This window comes from Haliotis asinina, chromosome 2 (assembly GCF_037392515.1).
Source record: "Haliotis asinina isolate JCU_RB_2024 chromosome 2, JCU_Hal_asi_v2, whole genome shotgun sequence".
Lineage (NCBI taxonomy): Eukaryota > Metazoa > Mollusca > Gastropoda > Lepetellida > Haliotidae > Haliotis > Haliotis asinina.
In genome coordinates this window covers 72,527,770-72,540,643 of record NC_090281.1, presented here as the reverse complement: position 1 = coordinate 72,540,643, position 12,874 = coordinate 72,527,770, and the positions used below count along the sequence as shown (strand labels likewise).

The following is a 12,874-nucleotide window of genomic DNA, read 5'->3' as shown; positions in this document are numbered from 1 at the left end:
TCTTCCCGAACATCTTAATCAGTCCGATGTCTTTTCTCGCACTTTCTTCCTATGTTGCTGGCAAATGTAGAAACGTCATCCTTAGTTCAAATTGTTAATTTCTATTGATTGTGTACCTGTCATTTGAGATGCCATTTTCTTTTGATCTGCTTATCACAAAAGTACATTAGTATAATCATATCTTTTGAACCTGTTTTGTTTCCGAAAGAGAGATAAAAAGCATAAACAACATACATACGCAGATGATCGGGTTAACAATATGTCATATTTCATTTGGGAATGCTGATACTTGTCCGTTAGTTTCTGATGAAGATAGAGATTATGTTATATTGTTCCCTAGACAATTTGTCTTACCTTCACGGAACAAGTGAGTGTTACGAGCAATGTTTCGAGATTCTTTCTCTAAATGTGTGAAAAAGGACATTCCAGATGTATTTTACATACGTTAAAACGTTCGCTAGTCACGCCGGAGACCCTGGTTCGATTCTCCACATGGGTACGATATGTGAAGTTCATTTCTGGTGTCCCCAGCTGTGATAATGCTGTAATAATGCTAAAAGCGATGTGAAACCATACTCACTCACTCACTCACTCATTTCTTGTATAGGAACGTTTGTTCGCAGAACATGTCTGTGGTTTAATCCGGAAGGCTTTATGATACTTTTTGTTTCCCTGCCATCTGCTATTGATGGGATCGGCCCTGGGTATGTCATTGAGACTATTGACTGGGAATTCATCTTAAACCGTGAATTAACACTGTAAAATCCCGAAAATAATTCAGTTACTGTACTAGGACAAGCAAATTCACCTTCATAAATGTCGCTTTTAAGTGGAATAATCCTGAACTCGACACTCCATCCCATTTTCGCTCACCATAATTTTCCTAAGTAACCATTGGGTTATCTTGGCACGACACCATTGTCCTCGTAACAACTACGAAGAATTATGTATCACCTTGCTGTTGACATCCTTTCTCATGTAAGTTCCAACATTTACCATATATCAAACCAACGTAGATGAAACCAGAATCTTAACAACAGCGTGTCCAGCCTCCATTCATCCAACCTTTTACACCTGGTCACCAGTGCAGAAACGGCCATTATAAACACGTCTCCGCTGGCTCAATGTGAGGAGATTGATTGGCGATAAAGACGTGGGTCATAGATCCCGACCCTGTACCCGAGTCTTGACGCTATCTCGCACCCTGGACGAGGTTTGTATCGGAAGTGATCAGTTCCCCCATTGTGAAGCCTATTGACAATAAACCCTTACATCTTGTCCAGTGACATGTTAGCAGTGTCGGGTTTAACTTTTGTCATGATGAGTTTGAGCTGCGGTCCCAGTTCGGCGCTCCCCATAAGGGGATGGACTTTAGAAAAGTCAGAGGCGCGTTAAAGTGCTACTCCGAGTTAACCCTCCAGATTAACATCAAACACATGGGATTGACCCACAAATCTTTTTAAGTCCAAGGCTGATAGCTCTTGTTATTCACGTTCACATCGCACATCTTGCTAAGATGCTGATAAAAAACCTAAATACACTGATGTTGTGTCTTAAGAATTCGTACTAGATCACTTATTTTGGTGTTTATATTATATCGTTTATATATTTTTTATTTGTTATAGTGCTTCGTGGAAAAATATTTCATTGCGTACATGGATGTAGATGTATATGTGCTTTGATGGCTATTTTCCATGTTTTCCACTCCACGCGGGACATGTGCTTTATCCACTGATTTCTAGCAGATCAGCTCATGCTTAGGTTTCTAAAGCTCTTAAAGGTCAATCTGTAATTTTGTACACGTCTTCAACATGATGGTGGCGGTTAAATACTAACATTGCTGAAACAAAACCCGTTCACTCAGTTAAGCATAATGGGTGAATGGGCGAGTTGGTGTGGTTTCAACAGCTTCTAGAATTAGGTTTGTACGATTATACGCAATAAATAGGGCAATTCTTCATATCTTCAGCACATTTCAGTACACCTCAGCCGAAACACCAAGATATCAAGTTACAGGCAATAGTGGTTCCATTGTATCTTGATCAAACCAGGACACACTTAAGGTACATCACTTTTTGAATCATGTTCGATTTAGATAAAATGTCACTTTGTAATTTTCACCCTCGTTTCAAGCTCTGTAAGAAATATCTCACCACATTTTCAGTTCCTAGTTATGTTACGATCTGGAAACAAAAACAATTTCTTCCACGTTTCAGTCGTTGCAGCTGACAAAAGAAGAATCATCCTGTATGAGCACAACATAAGTTTGCTTGAGGAGTCCCTATCAGTTGACATGTAATTAGTACAGCACTCTTGTTTAAAGGTAGCATTTGAACCAAATATACAACCAGACAGCATATTTGTGCGGATCAATATTACTGGGCATTCTCGTATAACTTTTATCTCCTGATCAGAGTTACGTTATAAGACCCAGTTCATTTTGTAGAGAAATTTCTAACCTTGGAAAACTCTTGAGTCACAACTGTCTGTTAGAGATTACGCCAGTCTTTGCTGTGAACATAGATCAAGTCTTCTCCGAAGAAGGTCAGGTGTGTTATGCACAGATGTTTTGTCGTAAACGTGTGTTTCACAAATGCTAGCGAAATGTATAACATGTATTAAAAGTATATTTAAAGTGATAGTTTTTTCACCCCCCGTTACCCTAGATGAAACATTTCTTGTCTCAACTCTGTTGTGATATAGCGGGATTATACAAGCGGCGTAAAACCACATTCACGATACATATTGTGCTGAAAAACAGATCTCAGGCAAGAGAAGATTCTCGTGAGGGATTTAGCGCTCTCAAAGGTTTTGTTAGTTCGGAATAACGATGTTTCGCTTTTTTAAATAATGAATGATAAAGTAGAGTTCAAACTATCTGTCTTTCAGAAGTTATTCACAGGACGTTATTCGTAACTACGTTCAAAATTCTATCCCCAGTATCTTCAAAGGGAAGCGAATGTGAAGCAGCCTGACAAACAGCTGATATTATCTCACTCTTGTGAAGGTTCCCATAAGTGTGACTGATAACATCGCCTATATAAGAAACAGCGTTTAGCTGAAAATGCATAGCGGTAGATGGAGATACGGTAGACACCATAAAAATGTCTGCGGAATGTGAAGCAACACAACCATGAATGTTCGTGAAAGATTCCAAAAAGATCATATCATATTTGCTAGCAATGAATTCATATGCAATAGACAGTGCTGTTATTTTTATGGCTGTGTATAACGCTGCAATGTTTAGAGTGACGAGTAATTGCATATTGATGCTTCACAACAAATTAAATGACACCCTGTAGGTGTTACGTTTATAGCGCTATGTTTACGACAGAAAGCCAGCCTTGGTGTCATGATGATGCTCATTTAACGTTTAATAGGGAGACGTTATCTATTCAAATTCAGGGCATTTATTTCTTTTTAATTCCTTGCGTCGGTTTATTAAAATTCTCAAACTAATGTTCAGTAAGTTTTGGTTTTTATTTTATTGTGTGAAGCAGGTCATTGGGGGTTGTTTAGAGTAGTCCAGTAGATAAAGCGTCAGTTCGGCTGGTTTGGGTTGTTATTTTGATACTTTTCTAGCTATGTGACGGTGGTCTGCAAATGATCCAGTCTGGACCAGATAACCCAGTGATAAAGAGCATGAACATCGATCTACGCCACTGAGATACAATGACGTGTGCCTGTTAGTGGCCTCTTAGAAAAAGCTGCTGAAGATTAACTCTAACCCTTATCTTCACGGGCTGTATACAAATGTTACAGAATTACTGCATGACAAATGAAATTACTGTATGATAAATGTACAACCGAACAGCAACAAGTTTATCAATTTATCAGTGGAAAAGTCCTTGTTGAGAAAACAGTGTTCTTAAAATTCCGGAAACGAACCCAAATATCCATTCAGTCAAAAGGACATGCTCTGTGTTCTTAAAAGAAAAGTACTCACTCACTCGTTCACGTGCACTCATCTTCATGGGTGTTCAAGCAAGGAACGGGTTTCACTCCACGTTTTGGGTTGCTGTCTTTTAGTAGGGGAGTGTTTGAAAGAGGACGAAAAAGTCACGAAATTGAAGGGAATTACAAACTTTTACAAGTATTTCTTTGACTTTCTCCCTCCGGTCAACCGGAGAGAAGGGTATGCAACATATCAGTTCAGGTATCTGATGTACTCAGAGCAGTGTTAATGTAAATAATGTATACTATAAATATACGGCTCAAATTACGATCTTGTATTCCGAAGTTCTTACTTCATATAATACCACAGGGTCATGTGATTACTGCAGTCAAGCGTTGTAATAAAACATGAACCACATTTCCAGGGCACGAGCAGTTATAACTAAGATTCATGTCCAGGTGTGCCGTTTAAACAGGTCAGCTTGTTGGGAGAGGCATCATTTCGTTCGGTCGAAGTAATGTCACACTGTCTAAGCGTATCAAGTAGGGTATAATGATAATATGACTCATTATCGGGATTGGTACATACGTATTTTTAACAACCTACCAAGATTCGGATTCTCCACCCCTTCTACCCCGTCTACATCCCCATCCCAGTTTCAAGCCATCCTTATGTCTGTTCCCGTCCTTATTTCGTCTTCATTTCTATACCCTATGCTTTGTGCGCCCTCATTCCAATCTCAGTCCAATCCTAATACCTATCTCCACCCCTTCTACCCCGTCTATATCCCCATCCCAATTTCACGCCATCTTTATCTCTGTTCCCGTCCTTATTTCGTCTTCATTTCTATACCCTATGCGTTGTGCGCCCTCATTCCAATCTCAGTCCAATCCTAATACCCATCTTAACCAACTTTCGTATCACAGTCCCCAAACCATTCTATCCTGTCACCATGACTATCCTATCCCACCGCCATCCTCTTTCATACCCCTGTTGTTGTCCCTTGACCACCTACACAGCCATCCTCTTTCATACCCCTGTTGTTGTCCCTTGACCACCTACACAGCCATCCTCTTTCATACCCCTGTTGTTGTCCCTTGACCACCTACACAGCCATCCTCTTTCATACCCCTGTTGTTGTCCCTTGACCACCTACACAGCCATCCTCTTTCATACCCCTGTTGTTGTCCCTTGACCACCTACACAACCATCCTCATCCATATGGACCTGTTACCGCGATATGACCATCTACGTGCCTATTCTCATCCTACCCGTGAAGATCCGTGTTTGAATCGGTCTTCAGTAACCCATGCTTGTCGTAATGAGGCGAGTAACGGGATGTAGTGATCAGGCTCACTGACTTGGATGAAACATATCACCGTATCCCAATCGCGTAGATCGATGTTCATGCTGTTGATCACTGGATTCCGTGGTCGATTATTTACAGATAACTGAAATATTGCTTAATAAGGCGTTAAACACCAAACCAACCAACCACCCCATCCATATCATCAACATGCCTGTTACCGAACTTTGACCATCAAGACACCCATCTTCACCCTCTGCCCTGTCACTGTACCATGACATTCTACATGGCCTTGTAACTCCACCTCTGCGCCCCCTGCCACATCTCCTTGCCCAACCCCAGTCCACATCGCCATCCATATCCCGTACCATCATAATCTTCATTATCATCCCGGCCTTTCTTCTCCATCTAAAAATAACATGCCTGCTGTTTTGAGTGCATATATAGTTTTTGATTATGCTTGTCCTTGCTAAAATGCACCCTTTTCAGGAATATAAAGTTGAAGTGCATGACACCTTTTTTAATTGCATTGGTGTTTTGCTTATAATTACATACTATACCTACAAGCACTGTCAAATGCGTGTAAATTGTGTTAGTATATTAAGGCCTGATGACGCAGTTTTCGAGTGGTATCACAACAAGCAACTGTTACACAAAGAACTTTCATGATTATATCTAATCACCGTTACTCACTCAGTGTTCCAACATTCCACACGTCAAGGTCACCTTGCAAACAACATCTGAATGAAACTCTAACTGAATGATGGTTAAAAAGTATTCAGCAATTTTCTGACGTGTTTAAAACAGACGATTTATTCTCAGATGGCAACCTGGTGCATTCTTCCTTGATGCATGCGGTGCTTCTCGTCGAGTAATAAATTCAAATGTGTTGACAACTGAATTCTGATTTTTTCAAAAGAGCTCGGGAGAGACCGTATCATGCTGTTATGCTACTGCCACAAAATAAATATCGGGTTACCCTTCTGCAATAATTGCATGCACTTAAATATATTTGTGGGTGTCATTTACTTTAACGAAGAGGACATTCTGTTCCAGTCAACATTATGAATATGTAAATGTCGACATGACGTTCACCTGGAGTCAGTAGATGCGTCAAACTTTTAATAGCGATATTCCAGGCGTAAATAAGAATAATATGCCTTTGTTAAGTCTGCTTTCCAATAAGTCAGTCTTGGAAAGTGATGCACACTGGATGAATTAATGGATGCACAAAAATGGCAAGTCGTTCAATATCTATCTATCTAAAGGCAGAGTCGGATGTTTAGAGTGACTATGTCAAAAGCATAAGTGAACGAGTCACTTTGTTTACTGTTGCTCAATCAGACTTTGCATGAGCAAAGGACAAGTTAATGTATCTTGGTCGTCCAAGTCTTACTGTACCGCTGTGCGGGTAGGTGGTGGTAGCCTAGTGGTTAAAGCTGTGAATACACAGTAACAATTAAAATTGGTCAAATGTAACTTTGGGGGGTTTAGTACCATCCGTAATTAAGAAGAACACCTCCTCGGAGTCAGGAACCTAATCGCCAGCAGACAAAGTCAGCTGCCTAACCCGCTCAGCCACCCCGACTTGGAAGTGTAATCTCACATATAACATATGTGTATAGTGAGTAAAGCGTCGTCACGCCGAAGATCCGGGTTCGATTCCTCACAAGAGTACAATGTTTAAAGCCTATTTTTGGTGTCCCCCGCTGTGATATTGCGGGAATGTTGCTAAAAGCGGCATTAAACTAAACTCACTCTCTCATTCTAGTACTGCTGTGACTCGTCAAATAACAAAGACTAGGAATTTCCGATACCCACTCAGACAGTGCGTAATCAAGTGTTAATATACTCCATATGTATGTATATGTACTTGTAGGTATAGTGTGTGAGTACAACACACCGAAGAAATCATTATATGTCTCATGCACCTTAACCTAATGTTCCGTTTGTTTGTTTTTTAGCCAAGACAAGTATAACAAAAACTATGCACTCGAAACGCGAGGACGTGTTATTTTTCAGATGGAGAAGGATGGCGAGGGTGATAATGAAGATTGTTATGATACGGGATGTGGATGGTGATGTGGACTGGGGTTGGGCAAGGAGATGTGGCAGTGGACGCAAGGGTGGAGTTATGAGGCCATGTAGACGGTCACAGTAAAGTGACAGGGCAGGGGGTGGGAATGGGTATTGGTGGTCATAGCTCGGTAACAGGCATGTTGATGATGATGATGATGATGATGATGTGTGTGTGTGTGTGTGTGTGTGTGTGTGTGTGTGTGTGTGTGTGTGTGTGTCTACTCTCTGGAGACAATCGAGTCTGGAACAGACCATTCAGTGATCAACAGCATGAGGATCGACCAACCAACACAAATGGATAAGATGACATGTGCCAACCAGGATATCGAGCCCGATCTCCTAATCCCGTTACTTGCTTCCTACAGCAGGTATGAGTTGCTCAAGAGTTAATTCGTCACGGATGTATTTTTTACCTCATAAAAATTGTGTAATTGTATTCCTCAATGTATAATTGCTTATATTTAGGCCGAGGAGGGCAGGGCAAGTCGCAAACCCATCAAACGTCTATCTTACATATTATTACTAAAGCTGAGATATCAGACGAGCATTACTTGCAATGCCCCATTGTGTGTGGATCTCTCAAAAAAGTTATTCATCCACTAATATATGTCTAACATACACAATGTGGGTGTACCGGTGAAATCTGTATAAAGCATGTTCCGTTAGTACTGCGGCATTTCGTCCCAGCAGTGTTGATGTATGTCTTCCTATGGCGCTGTCACGAGCTTCAAGATAACAATAAAGACGAGCGATTCCCACGCATACACCACGCCAGCACAATAGTCGTTCTTTATGAAATGCACAATATTGTAATACAAGTCATACAGATAATGGTTTCTCTTTCAGACCGTGAGAAAAAAACATATCTAATGCATAGCATAAATAGAGGTTCGCCTGGGAACGATGTCTACGTCACGCATCAAAAAGTCAGACACAGGTGGTATTGGCGTAGATACATTTTTAAAAATATTATGATCACACCCAATTATCCTTAATTTGACATTGCCGCTTGACTTGGTACTAGCTTTCTATCTTTCCCGTTAGAATCTTGATGGTTATAGCCCTTGGAAGGTAATCACGCGAGTGTTCACGAGTACATCGGCAAGGTTTTATCAAATAGACGCCTATCAGACAGTTGTGGGTCTAACACACCTAATATATACATCTTGCAGCCATGGGATCTTTTCTCCTCAGATAATCACTGAAACTTTCATTAAATATGTGATTTCTCACTACCCGACAAAACGATATGGTTACGTTCCTTTCAAAATCGCAACAAAGTTGATGAAGGTTTCAGAGTAACTTGACACGAACATCCCTAAGCATAAGGAAAGAATTTTAACGAAGATTGATGACAATGCACAATATCTGTGAAACACGATCTTCTCACGATCATGGTTGAAATGAGCCACAATATAAATTACGCAAACCAACACCGAGTCACAATCATTGGAAATTGGAACCTGTTGTTATTTTCTAGTTAGCTGTGCCATGGTCCTCTCAAACTATTTTGATAGCTACACGTTAATACGACGTTTCAAATTATTTGTCGATAGGTTTCGGAGTAGCAATTTCAAATTTTGTGATTAGGTTTTGAAACACCAATGCAAATGACCGTTCTTCACCGTTAAATTACGGTTTTTCCCTTGAGAATGTAACAGTGTTAAATCAGCTGCGAGGAACACCCGTTGTCATGATACGTTGCCGTGGGACGTTGTCATGGAGGCTGGGTGAAATTTCAATTTTGTTACGTCAGTCGTTACCTGTGTGTTTTATATTTTTTTTGTTTCTTTGTTTGGTTTGGGTTTCTTTTCATATCCCTTGACATTCAATGGTCAACAGATCACGTGGTGGGAGACGACGACTTCAACGGCATTTAACAAATAAACTACAAATAAACTTAAATACATTTCAGACCTTCATAGTTTACACATGTATTTAACCCTCTAGGACCCAAACCAACTTTTAGACATCCCAAAAATATGGAACTTGAAATCTGACACACATTTGGTCTAACTAGAACAGATATGTTTTGTTTGCAACATTTCGAACAGTTGTTTATTCTTTTTTATTTGTATCACATGCGATACGCTGGGTCTTTGTGTTTTGTGAAGGATCCGTATCACCTGTGATACACTTTGGGTCAAGACTGAAAATACGAAACACATACTTAAAGAGACAGAAAACAACACTTTTTGTAGACTGGGTTTATTAATAATTCATAAACTATCTTCAAACGATAAAGACCCTTGGCACAATTTGAATTTGCACAATATATCTGAGTATCTTTGCATTGCACAGATGGAAACTGAACAGTAAAATGTCTGTCGATATCCATTGAAGGATGACACAAGACAGCTCGTAGAATGAAGAACATTTGAACAATTTCATTGAACACAACTTGAACAAGTGAAAGCAGGTGCAACTTGAACAGTATCAGTCAGCATCAAGGATGTTTGGACGGACATGGCAGTTAGGGTCTTCTAGAAATGAGACAAAACAGTCCCCAGAACTAGAAGTCTATTTGCACAGATGAAACTGACCAAACATCAACATCACCAGTCATGCCAAATGGAGAAGGTGCTCGGTTTTTGGTTGATGCTCCTTGACTTCAAATTCATAGAGAATCCCGGAAGCTCCTGCCCTGCCCCATTGTTTGAACCCCCATTTATGTGGCTTGCTTTTCATATATTGTTTTACTGCAGACTGTCCTTTAAACGCAATCATTACCTCGTCGACTGCACTGCACTCGTCTTCCTGAGGTATCTTTTTGAAAGCATCTTTCAAGTTCTCCAACCATGGGCGCATTTCTTCGCCTGAGACACTGGTGTTGTCCCTCATATGTACTGAAGTCAGGAGCTTCTGGAACCGATTTCTGGACATTAAATCTGCGACTAAAGGACATCGAGTTTCCATAGCCCAGAAAGCTTTCACAGAGTGAGCAGCAACAAGCCCCATACGAAGATAAATCCCCAGAAACAAGGCAATTTCTCTGGATGCTGTTTTAACTGAAATGCCATCTTATTCTCGATCATTGCATCTGTTATGAGATCCTTGAAATATTCTATAGGCTCTTTCAGCTGTCCGCCTTGAGGAGGCTGTTCAGGAACACCGTTGAAGGTTGGGTTTGGTGGGAAGAACTCCTCATCCTCCCAGAAAGGAGTATCCAACAATTGTGAAAGGTGCTCACTCTCGTCTTGATGTTCCCTAAGCTGTTGAGTCTTGCAATAGGGATGTCATCATCAGAATCGTACAGTGTTGGTCTGAGCTGTTTGAGAGGAATGCCCTCATTATTTGAAGAATCAGATGTCCCAGTTGATGTTGCTGCTTTATGCTTACATGAACGTCTACTTTTCTTTCTGGGAGTGGCATCCTCACTCTCATCCTCTGTGTTAGGAATGTATTCATCAGAGGAGGTTTCATACTCACTTTCTGTCAAATCCTCATATAGGATGTTCTCCATTCTGAAGAAATGGAGGGTATTGTATCTGTATTTCACACTCTTTGATACTCTAACGAATTTAATTATAACTACATTTCTCATGATACATTACCATTGATGTTAAAACAGTAAGTGAATTTACACATTCCACGAAGTCCCGAAACGTATCACTGGTGATACAGCAGAATATGCCTTGGTCCCATTGTATCACGTGTGATACATATGATTTTCCAAAATTAACTGTTAAGAATGCATAATGATTTCACTGAAATGTTGACATCTACTCTTAAATGCATGTAAAAGAGAAAGGAAAACAACAACTTGAACATAAATGGAATTTAATTTGAGTCGATCGGGATGGATTTAAATTCCACCCCTTTCACGCATCATCAGACCATGTGCCAGTGATTGAACAGGAAGTGATGGGTGAGTTGAAAATTAGGAAGGAAGCACGAAACGAAATGTGATCGTTAAATATATCATATTAAGAATTCAGACGATGTGAAATTAATTCTTCCAGTGTAATGAGTGATTAGATACCAACAATTGAATCTTCTGTATCATTTGTGATACAGTGGGTTCTAGAGGGTTAATAAATCATATTTCACTTATCATTTTAATATGATATGTATTGAGAAGAAATATTAGAACATAATCTAACTGTGTATGTGTGTATTCATTACAATCATCATTTCGTACCTCACCCAATATCATTTTTCAAAATAATTCACGCGTTTCACCAGAAATTAATTCCTTTCTCAAAAGGAACGTCTGGCTCCCATATTTCCAAAATGATTATCTAATGATCACATGGGAGAAAAAGGTCTGCTTTGGATAACCTAGTTGTGAAAGGGATAGTTTGTCATGACAAAAGTCAAGGTTCACTCCTCACAAAATACAATGTATTAAGCCTACATGTATTTCTGGTATGCTCTCTGGTGATATGGCTTGATTATTACAAAAGGCGGCTAAAAACTACACTCATTCCCCCACTTACATAATTAAAACATATGGACAGGTGGCTACTGAAAACTCGTTCACCGACTCAGTGTATATAATGAGGCACATAACAATGTGTAGGATAGCCATTTATAGACCTCTTTGGCATAAGTAAGTTTCATTCATCATCGAATACAACACAGCTGATTCACTCACTCTACTGGACTGTGAGGACTCTTCATCACAAGTGTTGAGGACTCTTCGGTGATGGTAGATGAAATATATTTAAAGTGGTCTAACCTTGCAATATGTCATATTTGGGATTACACTTTCTTAGTAATAGCTGGTCTAACCTTGTTCTACAGATGACACGAAATGGACTAACAAACTCAGTATTCCTTATAATAATTTACTTGTAGGTCAGAAACATAAGTGAAATATACATCTGTTTAGGTGGGTAACAAAATGTAAATGCAACATATCAACAAAAGTGTAAAGTATGAAATCATGGAATTAGGCAATGTGAATCTGGCATTTAACTTGTCTTCAATGAAAAGTATATGTGTCAATTTATTGTTCTTTCAAATGAAACTAAGTGTCTTTTTACTCTTAAAGCTAAGCAATAGACAGACTGAGTGCCTTATACATAAATCTTGACAGTTGAAAGAAACCATACATCCTGTATGACTGACTAACAGGTACTCTAAGGATGTGCCCTTATTGTCATAAAGTGTAAAGTGCCAGCACTTTTGTCTTTATGACTTAGGGGAGGCAATTTTTGCAAAAATCTTCAAGCATTTTTTCTGACCAAAGGCTACTTAAACGCTGCAAAACAATGTATATAAAATGCATTCTTGTGAACGACGAATGATAATGAGAAATTACTCAGTCTGTACTTTCATTGTCACAGATAAGCAATGTCCTGTTAGAGATGCGTAACGATAGTCACAGGTACATGAACTCTATCACTGTTACAGATACATATCTTTCTCGCTGTTACAGATACACATCTCTCTCGCTGTTACAGATACACTTCTCTCCCGCTGTTACAGATACATATCTCTCTTGCTGTTACAGATGCACATCTCACTCGCTGTTACAGATACACATCTCTCTCGCTGTTACAGATACATATCTCTCTCGCTGTTACAGATACATATCTCTCTCGCTGTTACAGATACGTCAACTCTCCCATCGCAGATGCGTGTATTCT

At 39.7% G+C, this 12,874-nt stretch overlaps 1 protein-coding gene across 1 annotated transcript in view; it reads left to right on the top strand.

Moving 5' to 3' along the window:
* Positions 1-12,874, top strand: part of LOC137274272 (large ribosomal subunit protein eL31-like) — a 329,417-nt gene that overhangs the window by 107,342 nt on the left and 209,201 nt on the right. The gene's annotated exons all lie outside the window — the stretch shown is intronic.